The 19,461-nt window shown below is 37.7% G+C and overlaps 1 non-coding gene across 1 annotated transcript; it reads left to right on the top strand.

Moving 5' to 3' along the window:
* Nucleotides 1-17,572: 17,572 nt before the first annotated feature.
* LOC131234135 (small nucleolar RNA R71) lies at nt 17,573-17,679 on the top strand. Its single transcript, XR_009165544.1, has one exon. It is a non-coding gene; the product is annotated as a small nucleolar RNA R71 (small nucleolar RNA).
* The last annotated feature ends 1,782 nt before the right edge of the window (nt 17,680-19,461 follow it).

Genomic DNA, 19,461 nt, shown 5'->3' with positions numbered 1-19,461 from the left:
CATACAGTTAATTAAGTATAAGTAAGCGATGATGAATTAGACTAAGCATGTTTAATCGCTAATCAGATAATTATGTTCCAAGTGCTACTAACCAAATAAAGTTCTATTGTAAATTCATATCCAACATAACAACTTTATGAATTCGAATAACAGTCATCCAGGGATCCAATCCCATACTCTCATCACACCCCAAAATGATCTGGGCTCTGGCTTAGTCCCGCTGACATCCACCTCGCTAATATGCCCAGCTAAACCCCTGTTAGTATGCCCGCTCCTCATCGTTGTCGGCACCAACATCGTCCAATGCGTGTTGCTCTAGGGTACCTACATCTATGTCAGGTTCTAGTTGGTGTTTTAGAATACCGTCCCAGAGTGGGAGTGAGTGATCAACTTAGTGGTACCATTAGCAATAGGCACACAATTTATCATGCAAAGGATACATTTAATGAACAGCAAATAGTATAGAATCCTAAACACTGTTGTTAATGCAAATGCATGGTTATGATATGATGCATGCTCCTCACCAACCAACTCTCCCTCAAGTGATGCCATCTAACATTCACCATGAAACAACACTCCCTCAAAACAACCTTGACTGCATAATCACCAACAAATATAATGTAATGTCATGAAATATGTTAGCCTGGTTGATTACTTAAGTTCATTCGTCCAACAGGTTGGGGAAACCAGAATACCCTTAGTGAGGTTATTGCCCTAACCCGATCGCTCGACCCAAGGGTCGTGGTCATGTGACTCTCGCAACCCTTAGCCTCATATTGGAGTCGTCAATTCCAAAAAGTAGTATAAACATAGACGAAATAAATTGAGACTTAAATGTCCTACTCGCGGTCACCGTTGGGAGGTCGTCACCCCCAACATAGGCTGACAGCACGGGCATAGTGTCCTGTACCACCATCCCCGGCTCATGAGGCTTTATGGGCTATAATTTTATAGTTAACAATGGGCGCAAAGGTCTTGGGGTATTTCAGGTTCATACAGGCGTGAACAAGTTTAATATACAAGGATGGTCGATTAGTAGTCAATATGCCCCGACGGGATGAACCGTAGATAATCGACCTGAGAACACTGTCTTGTGCAGTCCAACTATGGCCAACAACCTATAATTCAACTATTCAGGCCAGATTCACTCGCGGACAGGTCCAACAAGGACCGCTCAAGGAATTCTAGGTAATCGGCCGATCCATAGGGGAAATATACATCAATACAAAGCAAATAGGGATTTCTTGGATATGACTCAAGTATGGCAGACAACATTTCTGTGTAATCATTACAAGGACAACAACATATAATATTCCACCCAAATTCTCAGATTCTACGTAACATATTCCAGCCTATAAAATTACATGGGCGGTCATATAGTAATATACCAAAATTACTCTCCCATAGGCGAACATAAACCACATAATTCAACCATACATTGAAACTCAAGGCAAGTGACACAACCAATCAGCCAATCCATAACATTTCATGCCTTCATTCAAGCATAATTAATTACTAATTCAGAAAATCAAGGACTCAAATACCAAATAGTAATTTACAGCACTTCATGTCATCATGTTAGGCATAGTTAACACCAAACTAGGAAAAGCACAATTAACTAGCAACAATTTGGGGAAATCCATAATTTTGTATCCAACATGGCATGCAAATTGGCTAATCAAATGTTTGGGGGATTGGGGCCTAATGCCTTTCCATAATTTCAGTAATCTCTATTTCATTACCCTAATCAAACCATTAAAGAGAAAATTCAGCCACATGTACTAACATTCACCAAACAAGTTCATTAAACCTATACTAGGAGCGATAACTGGCCACCTAAGGGTAATGGTCCTCATCTATTTTTAGTCAAAAGTTGCTGAGATGGTCCTAGTGACGCCGGGTCCGCAAGCTCGCGGTGTTAGGTCCCTACATTCCATAGAATGATCAACAATTACATGCATGTTGTGAAAAATTAAAAAAATAGGGTGTATGCTCCTACTTCACCTTAGATGGGTTGGAATTTCTCTTCCAACGGTGGAGAACGATCAAGTTTACCGATGGAGGAGGGGAGAGGACGTTAAGATTTCCCAAATTTGAACACCAGGACCACATGCAAGCACAATGGCCCCCTTCTCTCTCATATTCTCTCTCTTTCTCTCTCTCTCTCTCTCAGCTGCTGAGAATGGGGTTTGAGAGAGGATTGAGCTTTTATATGCTTAAGATTATTTCAGTTGACCCTGGCTTTTGGGTAATTTCCCAAATAGTCAAGTGGGGCCCATTTCAGGTTATGGGTACTATTGTGATGGGCCCCTGGCCCATATTATACATGGGATAAGTGCCCCATGGCCCGATGAAAGGTTGGACAAAGTTTGATCGCAAATGGATGCGGGGTTTTGCCGCAGCGGCCCGATTCGCGATCAACGGTCACCGTTCCATGATCAAAGGCCAGATTTTGTAGGAAAAGGCTAGGAATTATTTCCAACCTTTGGTGTAAATTTAGAAGAGATCTGACGGCTACAACAGTCAGATTTGGAGACTTAAGCAATGGGGCTATTTGATTTAATTTCAGGATTTTATTTCTTTAGGTCAGGTGACTCGCGGTTTGCAAGTGTCGGCAGGGTAGCATTGTTCAACCCTTCTTGGGTATCTTCAGGGCTCAGCATCCATGTGGGACCACAAGCCCAACGAGACATAAGGCCAAACAAAATTTTGGGATTTTTAGTCCTTCCTCGGGCGATACACGGCCCGTACGGATAGCCGCCAAGTATGGCTTGGTCACCTGGCTCTACGGCCCGAGCACGATTTGATTTAATCTCATCAGTAGTCAAGTTTTCATTAATTAGCCAATAGTAGGCCCACACGTGTGATCGAATCATTCGGTCCTGAGTCAGTTCGCACGTGAGTGCCTCAGGACATTGTTCCCCTTTTTGGACGGGGCGTTACAGTTGGTTTCAGAGATTAATCTTGGAAAAGCTATTTGATTTGTAGAGACCTCTCATGTGGTGGCACAATAGATTCAGGTGTCAATGTCAAGGCTGGGATTAAGCAATACTATCACAATCTCGTTGCTCGTTAGTTTGGTTCTGCCGAAGGCATTCCTTATATGTTTATCCATCAAACTTACAATCAACCTCCGAATCATCACCTAGTTGTAGATTCGATCGGTATGTTTCATAACCTCTATAATAATTTTGATGCCATAAACTTTGCTTTTATGCTTCCTCTCTTCCCTAGTTGTCCCTAACAGCTATTTTCATTTTACCAATAGTGAAAAAAATCACTATGGGACTCTAGTCAGTAGATTTCATGAGTTAATCATTGCCTCACTCTCTCCTTCTTCATCCAAAGTGTAGAAGCCTATAGCCGAGAAGAAGAAATTAATAACCAAAGGTACCAAGAAGTCAATAGTACCTCAGTTAGTCGCGCCTTTTGTTTAGAGGAAGACACGATCAAAGAAGACAACATTAGTCACATCAACCGCTCTTTCCCAACACCAATAAGGGCAGTCAAACCTTTTTATTTTACATTAATAAGATCAGTCAAGCTAGCTTCCCCTAAACCAAAGCGTCGCAAGACTACATCTGCATTCTCTGTCAAAGTTATTTCTATAGCTCCATCCATCCAAGCATCTACAACTAGAGCTGGGCATAGGATGACTCAACTCAACAAAATTGACTCGTCTGACTCGTTTAGATCTGACTCAATCCGAACCAAGTGGGTGAGTCGATCCAAATCAAGTTGAGTTTGTCCAATCCGAACTTAAACTGAGTTGAGTTCGAGTCACCTAGTAACTCGACTCGACTCAACCGGAAATCCAACTCGGTATTGACTTAACTCGATTCGAAACTCAACTCATACATATATATTAAAAAGAAAACTCTGATCTAACGTTTCAGATTTGAGATGTCGTGTAGCTGATGAAGAGGTTGAAATTCTGACCAGTGAATATTGGTTTTGAATTATGATTTCAGCCTGTGAATACCCGTTGCACTCGACCTGAATCGGTGCCGACTCGACTCGATTCGGTACTTGTGACTAGGTCAGACTTAGTCCGGATCAGTCCAGGCTAGACCTGGACTTAAATCAGGTCAAGCATGTTGGACTCGGTACCAAGTCGGGTCGAGTTCGGGTCAGGCCTATTTCAAAATCGGATCGAGTTGGATCATCCCCAACTCAGTCCAACCTAACTTGATGCCCACCTCTATCTACAACACCTCCAGCTATTCTGGAGATTTCAAAACTTGGACCTCTTGCAGCACCTCTTCCTATATCTCTTACTACTCTTGATTAATCGACCATAAGAACTTCAGGTAATCCTTCTTCAGCCAAAGCTATTGCAACTTTCAAAAAATATTATAAAACCAAGTTTTGGCTGGGTATTCCTCTTTAAAAATACTCTTGGAAGATGGAAGAGGTATATAAGAGACACAAGGATGCTCACTTCAACAAGGCCTTTAATAAATGGCAAAGACAAAAAGATAGATTGGATGATCCTAATCTTCCTTTTGATTGCTTTCTTAGCCCATATTAGCCTAATCCTCCTCATTTTCCATGTTCCAATTGAGCTCTGGCTTTGATCATCGATCCCACCAAAATTTCACTAGTAGTAGACAGATTTTCTCGTTTCTATGATACCATTCATGTCCCCCCTTTACTTTTATATTTCATTATTCATTCTAATCCTCTTCTTTTCTTTTTCACAATGACCAGGGAGCTCTCGGCCTCTAAGAGACAACCTATCTCTACACTACCTCCTCAGGCCGAGACGTTGATCGCAAATATTTCGATCAATGCGGCTCAGTCTCCCACAAAAAGGCTTGACGCTTCTGATTCTAAAGACACTATGAGTGACATTCGTCGACCAAAAAGTCATATTCAGGAAGAAGTAATCACGTATCAGCCTGTGGAGTCTTTCAATCCCCTTTTGCATTCTATGACCTCATCGCTCTCTCATGATCAAGGTCAGGGAGTTGTGGAGTCAACTACACTAATACTGTAAGATTCATATAGGGTGGCCACTTCTCATGTGATTCAAGCTCCTTCCATTTAGTCTACTCCCTTCCTAGAACTGATCGAGCAAACAAATCTGATCTTTGAGCATAGAGTAGTCATCCTAGACAAAGTAAAAGAAGTAGAAGAATAATTCTCTCGTCCAAGTGAAATTTATTCTGATCAATCTATACCCATAAAGATCCCTGCGGCCAACACTCTTACTCTATTACCTATACCAATCGATACTTCTAGTGCCCTCTCTTCATCACCTGAGCATACCCTTCCTGTAGAAGATATATTATCCTTCTTCGACCAAGCCTTTACCAGTGATACCTTGGTAGCCAAGTCTCTAACACCTTTATCAGAACTCAAACAACTTTAAGAGGAATTACGAGCTCTCATTTGCTCCAGAGCTTCTGATGTTATTTCTTCGGGATCGATCAAGAGACTTAACTTGCTCATTCATCGCTACCAAACTCTCTTGTGATCTAAAGAATCTTTGTCAGCCAAGATGCCTATACTCTATAAATTTTTTAATCTAATTCATGAATACCAGGATACAATCATTGCGGTTGATAAAATTTAGTTTGAGCATGCAACTGTGTCCCTCAAAATGACCAAGGTCATAATCACTTGGGAACATCTTTTCACCGTTCATGACAGACTGAAGGAGTTAGAATAAACTTTAATTGATTTGAGTGCTCAAATCTCAACAATGGATGATAAACTGAAGGCGCTGAAAGAAGAGGAAAAATCATTGATCAAGATCAAATGTGGTAAAAAATCTGAGGTCAAGACATTGAGCGTCTTCATGCAAAAGCATACTCCATTGGTCAGCCAGATGGTATGCTTGGCCTCAGGGACTAAAATTGCACTGGACCGGTAGGAGGAAAGGTGATCGAAGTTACATGAGAAGATTGCTACTTTTTCCTCTTTTGAATTTTGATCACAGATTTGTCTATCTCTTCAACTAATGTACTATCGACCTGTAATTCTTTGTTCTTAATGCAATCGGCCACGATGCCTTCTTCTTTTTTGCACTTTTAATGCCTCTAGTACATAGTTTTTTTCTCTAACAAGTGTACGAGGCATAAAATATATTGATGACATGGCACATACATGAGAAGTTATGCACCTATTTGTTCCATCTTCCTATAAAACATTTCATGCCATTAATGGGCACTCCAATCGTCATGTAGCCTCATCTTTGGGCATGATTAACTTCTTATATAAAGGAATCTTTGGTTTTTTTTTTCCTCCTACGCACTCAAATCTTCTTGCCTCTAACTTTAAAAACTTCTGCTTTCCTCTATCATAAATGTTGCACCCATGTTTCCTCTCGATTGGGCTAAAGCTTTCTTGAGGAAAATTCTTTCTCTTGGTTTGATCCTTTTTCTCATTCCTCTCTCCAGTTTGACATTTACCATGTTCGTCCATGAATTCAAGGATATTGTGGAGAATGATGCTCGACTGAAGGAACTCCCGGATACTCTGACCAAGTTCCAATGCATCTGCAATGCTTATTTCATTGTCGAAAAAGAACTCAAAATACTAGACGCTCATGCAAATGAGCGTGTCGCCATTCATAGAGAATCAAACATGTTCTCTAACAAGTATGATGTAACCTTGTATAATCGCCTACACGGAACTACAAAGCATAATTTTAATAAGTTAATGTTGCACGCCCTCCAAGTTCAATGCAAAGAGGTCGACGATGATCTTTAAGAGACTAAGCACCTTTATTTGTGAGAGATTCAGACGACTCTCAGACCCTTCTAAACTTCATCAACTCTTAGCTTGATAATTATTAAGCTCAGTTATGTGAAAGCAGTAAATGGAAGAAAGAAGCAGAGCACAAAGCTAACATAGTTGTTGTTGTATCGACAAGGTTCCTTGCTTCCTCGACCGTATTCTAAAGAGTGGAGAATCCTGATAGGCTTAAAGGCAGATGACCAAACTCATCAGGGACCATGCCTTTAATAAATTTGAAGAAATGAAAGTAGCTTATGCCTAAATAGCATCTCGATCGGGCCTTCTTCTTCTTCTTTTCTTTTTACTTATTTATATACATATATATGTATATAATTGGCCCAAGCCACACTTTGTCTTTCCCTATTGGCTTATTAATAAAACTTATATTTCTTTACATCTATCATTAATTCTTGACTGATCTCAGTATATTCTGCATGAATTGTGATCAATTTAGCTATTGTTTGGCTTGATCTTTTCATAGTTCCCACAAATTGAGGTGATAAGTCTTCGAAAATTGACCATTGATAGGTTTTTTTTTTTGCCATTCTTCCTCACATATTGCAAAGAATGTAAGCACCTCCATTAAGAACCTTTACTACAATAAATGGTCCTTCCCAAGTAGGTGACCATTTGCGAAAAGCAACATCCTTGGTCCTGAGAGGAAAGATCACATTGCAAACCATATTGCTTTCTCCAAAAGCTTTCTTTTTGACCTTCTTATTATAAGCTCGGGTTACCCTGGCCTTGTTAGGCATAATAGAATCCAAGGATTTCAATCGTATTTCATCTAAATTCTCGAGTTCGACCAATATAGCTTCTATAAACTTCGTCTATGTGAGATTAACTTGATAAGCTACCCTTAACAATGGCACAGTTATCTCCAAAGGTAATACTACATCGTGTTCATATGTAAGCATGAATGGACTTATCCATGTGCTTGTTCAAGATGAATTTTAATAAGCCTGAAGGGCCTCAGACAACTTAACATGCCATTCTTTGGGGTTTTCATCGATCATCTTAGACATAATATTTTTAATTACTTTATTACTAACCTTGACCTAGCCGTTGGCTGGAGCATAGTAAAGTGATGAATGCAATAACTTAATTTTATACTAATCAGCCATTGCTTTGACTTCCTTGGATAAGAAAACCACACCTTGATCCATAGTGATTGATTCGAGAATTCCAAATTGGTGGATTATATGGGTTTTAATGAACTGGATAATTTTCTGATGACTGGTCGTGCCATGGGCTCTGCTTCTACCCATTTAGTGAAGTAATCAGTAGCCACAATGATGAAAATAGGACCTTTTGATGAAGTAGGATAAATTTTAACTATTAAATCAATGTCCCGTCCTCACAATGATCAAGGTTTAATCATATGATACAATTCGGTCATCGGTACATGTTGTTTGGACCCATGTTTCTGCCATGCTTAACATCCTCTAACATACTAGATAAATTGGTTATCATTCTCGGTCAGAAATATCCATAACACTGGAGTGTAAGTCTCATTTTCCTCCCAACTTGATGTGCCCATAGATTCCCTGATGCACTTCTCCCATAGCCAACATAAATTCTTTCTTACCCAATTATCGTAATAGCACACCATTGGTGCCCTTTTGGTATAATTCATTACCGATCGAAACATAATTTATAGCCGTTCTCCTGATATCTCGATCGAATTTTGTCTGTGGGGACTGAAGATAGTGAATAATCAAAATTCTCCACTCGTCTTTATTTGTCTTAACCTAACAAATTTCTTTGATTGATTCCCTTTGAAAACTAAAGGCAAGGACTTCTTTTAAACATCTATTGCTCTGTTACTTTGCCCCTAGATAATCTAACGTCTTGTTTCCAATTGTGTCATCTCATTAACATCAATATTGTTTTCTCAAGTCATATGTTTTAACTTAACTTCATCAAATTTGTTCAGCAACCGAGTCACCAGAACATAATACGATTACAAAGTAGTATTGGTGCACTTGAATGATCCAGCCAATTGGTTTATTACTAACTACGAATCACTCATTACCAATATATTCTTAGCTCCTAATTCTGTTAACATTTCTTTTTCTGCAAACATTTCTAAACAGATTATCAAGTCATTGTATTTAGCATGATTATTGGTGTAACTAAACTTGAGCTGGAATGCAAATTCATGTTTCCTTCCACCTGGATTAATCAAGATGATCTTTGCTCCTGATCCTTTGTCATTCCTTCAACTATCAAATATTAGCTTCCAAGGTGATTGGTATATCACATATATGGCCAATATTTCTAGAGCAAGTTGATTTTCAATGTCCGAAGGGTGATCGGCCAAAGAATTTACTATGATCTGCCCTTTTATCGCCCTTTGTGGCACATATATTAAAGCAAATTCAGACAATGCTAGAACCATTTGCCAACTCAGCCATTTAGAATAAGCGGACTCAACATATATTTAACAAAATTGGTTGTCGAAATTACATTGATTGACTTGGCCAATAAATAATGACATAATTTTGTGGTTGCAAAGTATAATGACAGACATAATTTTTTTATAGCAGAATATTGTCTCTCAGTATCCAATAATGTTCAGGTAAGATAATAAAATTTTCATTCCCTTTGATCATCATCATCTTATGTCAATAGGGCGCCAACCAATTCTTCAGAAGTTGTGACATATAGCTTTAGCAGAAAACCTTTTACTGGTGGTATCAACAATGGTGACTTTATCAAATAATTTTTAATTTCATCAAAAGCCAACTGATGTTCTTCTTTTCACCTGAACTCATCTCCTTGTTTTAGCTTCAGCAATGAAGAAAACATACTTCCTATATAATTAGAAATAAATCAACGCATAAAATTGACTTTGCCGAGAAACCTTTAGAGCTCAGTTTTGTTTCTCATTGGCCAAGCTTCTATTATTACTCAAGCCTTGTACTGATCGATTTCGATCCCCGTTAATGTATCATAAATCTTTTTTTAAAAAAAATTGGTCGATAGACCAAAAACACATTTAAGATGGTTCATTTTCAGCTTATGAACTCTCATTCTTTTGAATGATCTTCTCAAGTGAGTGAAGTGCTCAGCCGGATTAGCTTATTTGATCACTACGTCATTAATATAAATTTTCATGAAATGGTCAATCATGTCATGGAAAATAGCATTCATAGCTCTTTGATAAGTAACTCCTACATTTTAAGACCAAGTGACATTACAACCCAACAAAAAGTTCCCAAAGGTCTAAACACCTAAAGGTTGTCTTTGAGATATCCTTAGTTGTAATGCTTATTTGTTTATATCTAGAATGATCATCCACAAAAGAAATCATTTAATGTCCTTCAGCTCGATTGATCAGTTAATTGTTCATAACCCTAAGTGTAGGGTTGCGACGTAGTAATAATCTCGATGAGACCGAGGTCGAATCCACAGGGACTAATCTTGTAAGTATTCTGAAAACAACTAGAAGTAGAATTAGAAGAAGATGTAAATCTAAATTTGGAATTAAAGGGAGTAATTGTGAAAGTTTTAATTAGAAACATGAGAAATTCAAAGGTGGGAACTAGGGGTTCCAAAGATCCACTTATAGCAATCAAGGAGATCTATTACTTGATTCAAGGACACAACTGGAATCAGAGTCCTATCGTATCCAGTTGGAAGATATCTTAAATAAACCAAATCTGAATTTCCTTTGACCTAATTCTCAACAGATGGAAGTTGTGAGAACTGGAAGTGATTCTATCACCTAGCCATGTCCAGGAGACAATGGCAAACAATAGGATATACCAATTTCACAATCAAACATAGGAGAATTATCTATGTTAGAAGGGATTCCATCACCCAACCATGCCTAAGGGACGATGGTGAACAATAGGATTTACTAACTTCACAATCTCAATACATGAAAAGAAGATACTCAAAGCTATTACATATCTGTTGTAATTTGAGTCACAATAAACCATTAAAAAGTAAAAGTATTCCTTAAATATCAAACTAGAATCAAAGTAAGTTCAACATAAACATGAATCAAAGCAATATAAACATCCCATCATGCTACAAGCTTCACCTCTTAGCCCTAGCTAAGAGGTTTAGCCAACCATAAACTTGATTAGATCTAAAACCCTAGAAGAAAGCATGAAAAACTAAGGAAGAAAGAAGAAAAATGCTTAGCGACGACTCTCTGCCTTGTGTTTCACTCCTCCAAACGCTAAAGGGATGCCCTGGGGACTCTTATTTATAGTTGTACAACACCTCCTTCGCACCTCCTTAGAAAAATTCAAAAACTGCCTCAAATTTACGCACTCTGCATAATTCAGCACAACTCTGCGTAAGTGCTTCGATGACATCGAATTGCCTTCGATGTCATCGAAGGTGACTTTTATACATGCTTTTTCTGCGCTACGTAACTTCATCCAGACTGTGTAATCTTCTATATCATCAAACCTACCTTCGATGTCATCAATGTATTCGAGCGTTGTTTGAGGAATCGATAATGTGTTTAAAACATTCCAGCGAGTTTTGCCAGAAATTCACAGAAAATTCGATGTCATCGAGCAAAGCTTCGAGTCATCGAACAAGTCCTCAAGTCATTGAAAAATGTCTTCAATTTGTCCAGCAACCAACTTGACTTTTCCTCATAAATTTGATGTCATCGACCCGTGTTCGATGTCATCGAATGTGTCTTCGATGTCATCGAATGGTGATCGATGATATAGTCAATGTGAATTCTACACTTGTTCTTTTGACTTCGTTCCTTCTCCACTTGGTTTTCTTGAATCTTGGGACCTTGAAATCTTCAATCTTTATCTCCTAAGATCCATTCTTTGCCTTAGTGATTTTTGAGTGTTAAATCCATGCTTTTAGCACCTTTTCCAATTCAAGCTCTTAAATTCACCTTGCAACACAAAAAATGAGTAAAATAGGACATTAAGCAGTATTATGTTCATAAAACTAAGATATAAATGGGGGATGATATGCAATATTTGACCCTCAACACAATCCCCAACTAGCATTTTGCTAGTCCTGAGCAAAGTATGCATGAAATAAACCTCAATGCTCAATGTCAAAAATCCTTTTCAGAAAATAATCTTTTGTGCACTGAAGGATAAATGGGTAGAAATAAGATACGAAAGTGAGATTTTAAAAACTTAGAACCCAATCACATAAGCAACCAATCAAATAAGTTCTTTGTCCATTGAATTGAAGCATAATTTGTATATCAAGTTTTTCAATGTGCTCAGTGAAAGTCAACTTACTTCCCATACGAATACTATCAATTCATCATATTAGCCATGCTCATCACTTAAAGATCAGTTTGAATCTCAAGTACTGATTCCAAACTTATCTCCTTCTTTTTTCAGTTTTTGATTTTATATCGACAGTCACTTTTTATTCATTCTTTTTATTTTTGTATTCTTTTCCAGATTTTTCATTCATTTCATTCTTTTTCATGACCTCTTTGTTGATCTCCTGCTTTTTAACCAGTTCTTTTCTTCTTTTAAGGTGGATAAAATTCTACAGACTCGATTCTCACTATCTATCAATGATTCACATACTAACAATCAGAAATTCTAGTACATCTTACAAAAGACAAATTGAATGTGTCTTGTGATTTAGATTAACATGATATTCAAACTTCCTCTTAATTAATTGATCGCAAGCACTTAGGTGATACATTACTTAGATGATTAAACTCTAGCAATTCAAAATTCAATCTTTATCTTATCATACCCAAAGCATTCTTAAGTACACAATTCATCTCTTCCCAAACAGATTTCAACTTGAAACATTGAAAATTTTTTAAAATTTTGCTCAAAATTGAGAAAACATTGATTAGTTTACCTAATCCCCCATCCCCAACCGAAAAATCTACATTATCCTCAATGTAAAAGAATTAAGCATATAATGCAAAAGAGGTAATGAAAAGAAAAGGGAAGTGATGGAAAGGTAATACCTGAAGAAGGAATTCTGAGGCTTTTCCAATGAACTCAGTATGACGATGGGTTAGCACAAGAATTAAAATAATAGAAAGTAAACTATACTAAACAGCAGAAAGGAAACTATCTTAATCCTAACATATATGAAAGCAATAAACCTAACTATGCCTCCATCAGAATAGGAGGTCAATCCTAGTAACAGGATCAATCAGAGGTATGGACATGTCCTCTGAATCAAATTCTTAACAAATGATTTTAATCGATGTTTATTCACTTCGAAAATGTTTCCATTGGTTGTATTCTAAATCTCGATGGCCCCATGAGGAGAAACATTAGTAATAGCGAAAGGGTTGGTCTAATGAGATTGGAGTTTACCCGGAAACAAATGTAACCGAGAATTGTACAAAAGGACCTTCTGACCTAGTGTGAATGATTTTTGAAGAATGTGTTAGTCATGAAACACCTTCATCCTGTCTTTGTAAATTCTTGCGTTCTTGTATACATCATTTCGGATCTCTTCAAGTTCATTCAACTAAAGTTTGCATAGCGAGCCAGCGTTGTCCACATTGAAGTTCAAATTTTTAATAACCCAATAGGCCCTATGTTCCAAATCCTCAGGCAAGTGGCAAGCCTTCCTATAAACAAGTTTAAAGGGAGACATTCCAATAGGGGTCTTAAATATAGTATGGTAAGCCCATAAGGCATCAGTTAATCGGATTGACCAATCCTTATGGTCAGGATTAACCATTTTTTTCCAAAATATGTTTAATTTTTCTATTAAAAATCCCAGCTTGCCCACTTGTTTGTGTGTGGTATGGAGTGCTCACTTTGTGGGAGATGCCTATTTCTTCATTAAGTTCATAAATGGCCTATTACAAAAATGTGAACATCCATCACTAATCATGGATCAAGGCGTTCCAAACCAGGAAATGATATTCACTTTTAAGAATTAAATGACTGTTTGATGATCATTATTCTGGTACAGGATCACTTCGACCCATTTAGTGACATAGTCTACTGCGAGCAATATATATAAATTTTGAAAAAGATTAGGGGAATGGTCTCATAAAAATGATGCCCCAGTAATCAAATGCTTCAATGATCAGAATGGGGTTCAAAGGCATCATATTTCGATGGGACAATGCTCCCAATTTTTGACAACGCTCGCAAGCTTTGTAAAACTCATGTGTCTTTGAACATAGTAGGCCAGTAAAAGTCGTACTGCAGAATTTTAGCTCCTTTTAGTAAAAAAGTGACCACCACAGGCCTGAGAATGACAGAAGGAGATGACACGTTAGTGTTCATTGTCTAGCACACATCTCCTTAAGATTTGGTCTATGCATTATTTAAACAAATATGGATCGTCCTAAAAGAATTTGCATACCTCGGTAAAGAATTTTTTTCTTATCTTGCTCAGTCCAATGTGTTGGCGTGAAACCTGTAGCAAGATAATTAGCAATATCCACAAACCAAGGTGAATAAGAGACTTTGAACAATTGTTCGTCAGGGAACATGTTATTTATATGCGTCGTCTTAAGGGAATCAGAGAGATCAAGGCAGGAAAGATGGTCAGCCACTACGTTCTCTACTCCCTTTTGATCTTTTACTTCCAAATCAAATTCTTGGAGCAAGAGGATCCATCTTATTAAGTGGGGCTTATCATCATTCTTAGAAAGAAGATACTTAAGCGTCACATGATTCGTGTAGATGATGATCTTAAATCCGATCAAGTAGGACCTAAATTTGTCCAAATCGAATATTACGGCTAAGAGTTCCTTCTCCGTAGTTGAGTAATTCACTTGGGCTGGATTTAGAGTTCTACTGGCATAATGTATAATATAGGGCTTCTTCTCTTTTCTCTGGCCTAAAACCACCCTAAGAGCATAATCGGATGCATCACACATAATATCAAAAGGAAGGTTCTAATTGGGTGGCTGCATGATAGGTGTAGTAGTTAACATACCCTTAAGCTTAGAAAAAAGCTTCCTAGCATTGCTCAGTGTCTACTCGTATGGTGCATCCTTTTGAAGTAGATTGCATAAAGGACGAGAGAGGTGACTAAAGTCCTTTATGAATCTTCTGTAAAATTCGGCATGTCCTAGGAAGGATCGCACGTCTCATATGTTCTTGGGTGGAGGTAAGTTAGAGATAAGATCAATCTTAGCCTTATCTACTTCAATTCTTTTAGACGAGATGATATGTCCAAGAACAATTCCCTTACGAACCATGAAATGACACTTCTCCCAATTTAGCACCAAGTTCTTTTCCTCATATTGCTTCAGCACACATTTAAGATTCTCCAAACAATCATTAAAGGATGGACCAAAGACAGACAAGTGTCCATGAAGACCTCTAAATATTGCCCCACCTGTCAGAAAAAATACTCATCATGCATCGCTGAAATGTGGCGGGGGCATTACACAATTCGAATGACATCCTTCGGTAAGTAAAGGTGCCAAAGGGACATGCGCATTTGGGCTTTTATGGATCTTCAGTGGCGATCTCTATCTAGTTGTAGCCCGAATACCCATCAAGGAAGTACTAGTACGAGTAACTAGCCAGCCTTTCCAAAATTTGATCAATGAAGGGTAAAGGAAAATGGTCCTTGTGACGGTATTTAATTTCTTGTAGTCAATGCACATTCTCTAATCAGTAGTGACTGTAGTTGGCATGAGTTCATTATTGACATTGGCTACGATGGTGATTTCGAATTTCTTAGGAACCACCTGAATTGGACTCACACATTGGCTATCGGATATAGGGTATATGATACCCACATCCAATAGCTTAAGAACCTCGCCCTTAACTACTTTCTTCATATTTAGATTTAATTTACATTGTGGTTGTTGGGAGGTCTTCACATTATCCTCTAGATGAATGTGGTGAGTACAAATTGAAGGATCAATGTCCTTGAGATCCGCAATTAACCATCCAAAGGCTCCTTTGTGCTTAACGAGAGTAGAGATAAGCATACTCTCCTGTTCTGGCTCAAGGTGGGAAGAAATCACCACCTGGTATGTCTTATCTTAACCTAAATAGACATATTTTAATTCAGAGGGCATAGGTTTTAGGTCAAGCTTTAATGCCTTGAGGTTAGACGGTAGAGGCACTACATCAGTTTGGGATAGTTTTTCAAATTGTGGCCTCCACCAGTTAACTTCAAGTACCGGCGCAGTATCTAGTATGGCACCTGTCTCCCTAATCATATCATCATCTAAATCATGAGAGTGGGCCAGGCACATCTCTAAAGAGTCAGAGGACAAGGTTAGAAGTGTTCTATCTTTCACAAAAGAATAAATCAAATTAATATTGTGGGCATCGACATCATCCTTTGCCTATTTAATCATATTGAAAAAGATATTGAACTCCAATGTCATATTCCCAAAAGACAAATTCATGACTTTATTCTTACAATTAATGATTGTATTTGATGTGGTAAGAAATGGACAACCAGGAATGACGAGAATTTGAGTGCTCATATCCATGATGGGTTGAGTATCAAAGATGATAAAATCTACTAGGTAGTAGAATTTGTCAACTTGGACCAACACATCCTCTATTACCTCTCTCGGTACACGAACCGAGCGATTAACAAGTTATAATGTAGTCCGGGTGGGTTTTAATGCACCTAAACCTAGTTATTTGTAGACCGAGTATGGGATTAGATTTACGCTCGCTCCTAAGTCAAGAAGTGTGTGCTCAATCCGGTAATTCCCAATTACAAAAGTAATGGTTGGGCTACCAAGATCTTTGTACTTTTGTGGTACATCTTGCTTTACGATGACAATCACTTTTTCTGTTAAAAAGATTTTATTTTGAATATTTTGTCGTCTTTTAGTCGTACACAAGTCTTTTAGAAATTTAGCATATGAAGGTATTTGTTTAACAACATCTAGTAGAGGAATGTTGGCATTCACTTGTTTCAGCACCTCTAGAATGTTATGAGAGTTAAAGAGGGGTTTTGGTGCAATCAACCGTTGGGGAAATGGAGCAATCTGCTTGCCTTGAGGTTCCGGTTCTAACTCATGTGAGTGTTGCTAGGTCTATCAGTTTCATCTATTTCTGAATCCGTAGACTTTTCAGCCCTTACTAGACTAGATTTATAAATTGTTTTCCCACTCCTACGAGTGGTGATAGACTTAGCTTACTCGATTTAATTTGAGGAGCTTGGGTCGCTGACTTCATATTGCTGTTTTGGATTGGGAAGAGGTTGAGCTGGGAGGCTTCCTTTTTCCCCAATCGTGTTTTTTGTCTCAAAACCTTGTATGCCCTTTGTAAGGTCTTAAAAGGCTTGTAACATACCCTGATTGAAACACTCTTAATTTTGAAGATGCTTTAGAACTGGATCCTCCTGAGGTTTCCCTTGATTTAGAATTTGATTAGGGAATCCTTGAGGAGTAGCAGTTTATCCATTCCTTCAATTGAAATTTGGATGGTTTCTCCAACTAGGATTGTATGTATTTGAAGTGGATCCACTGAAAGGTCTTTAGTAATTATTTACGGCATTAGATTGCTCATTCAGTACCTCTTGAAAAGCAGGTATTGTTGGATAATTTTTAGTTGTGTGAATGTTGCAAGCACAAATACCGCAAACAGTTTTCGTAGCCTTATCCTTCTTTAGTTCCATGGCCTCGAGTGTTCTTATGAGATTAGCCACTTTAGCATTTATATCATCTTCTTTCAGAAGACAAATTTTTCCCCTCTCCTTTGATTAAGTAAGCCTAGAAGTGGTGCTTAATTTTGGGGAGATGTCCCATAATTGTGTGTTTTCAGCAAGCTTGTCAAAATAATCCCACACATCATCAACCTCTTTGTTCATGAATTCCCCATTACACATTGTCTCGACCATTTAGTGCATGGAAGAAGTCAGCCCATCATAAAAGAAACTTGTTATTCGGCAAGTTTCAAAACCATGTTGTGGGCATGAGTTGATAAGATCCTTGAACCGCTCCCAACATTAGAAGAATGTTTCATCTTCTTTTTGGGCAAAGTTCATGATTAATTTTCTAAGGGTGTTTGTTTTATGATATAGAAAAGTTTTCTTTATGAACTCCCTTGACATGTCATTCCATCTACAAATAGATCCTGGACGTAGTGAATGCAAACCCATCTTAGCTTTCTCTTTCAAGGAGAAGGGAAAGAGTTTCAGCCTGATTGTGTCCTCAGACACGTTCAAAAAATATAAGGTGGCTATGATCTCATTAAACTCTTTCATGTGTATTTGGATTTTTAGATTTAAGTCCATGAAAATTTGGAAGGAGTTGGATCACCCCTGGCTTGATATCCATATGTCATGTATTTTCTGGAAAAACCATGCATGAAGGGGTGCTCACCCCCGCCGGTTGTAAATAGTCTCATAAAGTATGAGGCGGGGGTACTTGATGCACCTGATTCTCATCCTGGGTTTTCTCAACCCTAAGTTGAGGTGGATTTGGAGGTTGATTGGCAGCCATAACTTCAGTTAACTCTGTGGATCTCGAGTGGTATCTAATCCTATGATGGATAGATAATCCTTCAACCAATCCTCCTTCACTCAAGAAATGTCGAGTGTTATCACGAACCCACTCAAGCATGAAACACTCTCAGCCCTCAATTTCAGAATCTAACCTAAACCTAAAAGAAAGAAGGAAATAGAAATCTAGAAATTAAAAGAGAGAGATTTATAAAGAAGTTACCAAATTATAAGTTTCTATATTGGGATCCTAAAGAAGAAAAAGGAAAGTGAATTAGTTTATTAAAAAAATAGAAATAAGAAAGCAACCTAGTTTCTAAAAATGAAAAAGGAAAGTTTCTAAAAATAGAAAGTTAATTAGTTTCTAAAAACAGTAAAGGAAAGTAAACTAGCTTATAAAAAAAGAAAAAGGAAAGGAAATAGTTTCCAAAAACAGATTAAGAAAGTTTCTATAAATTAGTTTCTAAAAACTAAAAAGGAAAGCTTCTAAACCTAAAAATAGAAAGCTAAGTTAGTTTCTAAAATAATTCAGATTAAACTAATTCCAAAACTAGTTAATCTCATAAAAACGCAACTATTAGTCATCGGCAACGGCACCAAAAACTTGTTCACAACGCCAAGTGTAGGGTCATGATGTAGTAATAATCTCGGTGAGACCGAGGTCGAATCCACAAGGACTAATCTTGTGAGTATTCTGAAAACAACTAGAAGTAGAACTAGAAGAAGATTTAAATGTAAATTTCGAATTAAAAGGAGTAATTGTGAAAGTTTTAATTAGAAACTTAAGAAATTCAAAGGTGGGAACTAGGGGTTCTAAAGATCCACTTACACCAATCAGGGAGATCTATTACTTAATTTAAGGACACAACTGGAATCAAAGTCCTATCCTATCCAGTTGGAAGATATCTCAAATAAACCAAATCTGAATTTCCTTTGACCTAATTCTCGACAGATGAAAGTTGTGAGAAATGGAAGTGATTCCATCACCTAGCCATGTCCAGGAGACAATGTCAAACAATAGGATATACTAATTCCACAATCAAACCTAAGAGAATTATCTAGGTTAGAAGGGATTCCATCACCTTAACCATGCCCAAGGGATGATGGTGAACAATAGGATTTACTAACTTCATAATCTCAATACATGAAAAGAAGATACTCAAAGCTATTGCAGATCTGCTGTAATTTGAGTCACAATAAACCATTAAAAACTGAAAGTATTCCCTAAATATCAAACTAGAATCAATGTAAGTTCAACATAAATGTGAATTAAAGCAATATAAACATCTCATCACGCTACATACAAGCTTCACCTCTTAGCCCTAGCTAAGAGGTTTAGCCAAC

The sequence above is a fragment of the Magnolia sinica genome, chromosome 18 (assembly GCF_029962835.1).
Source record: "Magnolia sinica isolate HGM2019 chromosome 18, MsV1, whole genome shotgun sequence".
In the NCBI taxonomy this organism is placed as follows: Eukaryota; Viridiplantae; Streptophyta; class Magnoliopsida; order Magnoliales; family Magnoliaceae; genus Magnolia; species Magnolia sinica.
Note: the sequence above shows the minus strand (reverse complement) of the source record. Positions and strands in the feature narration are given on the sequence as shown.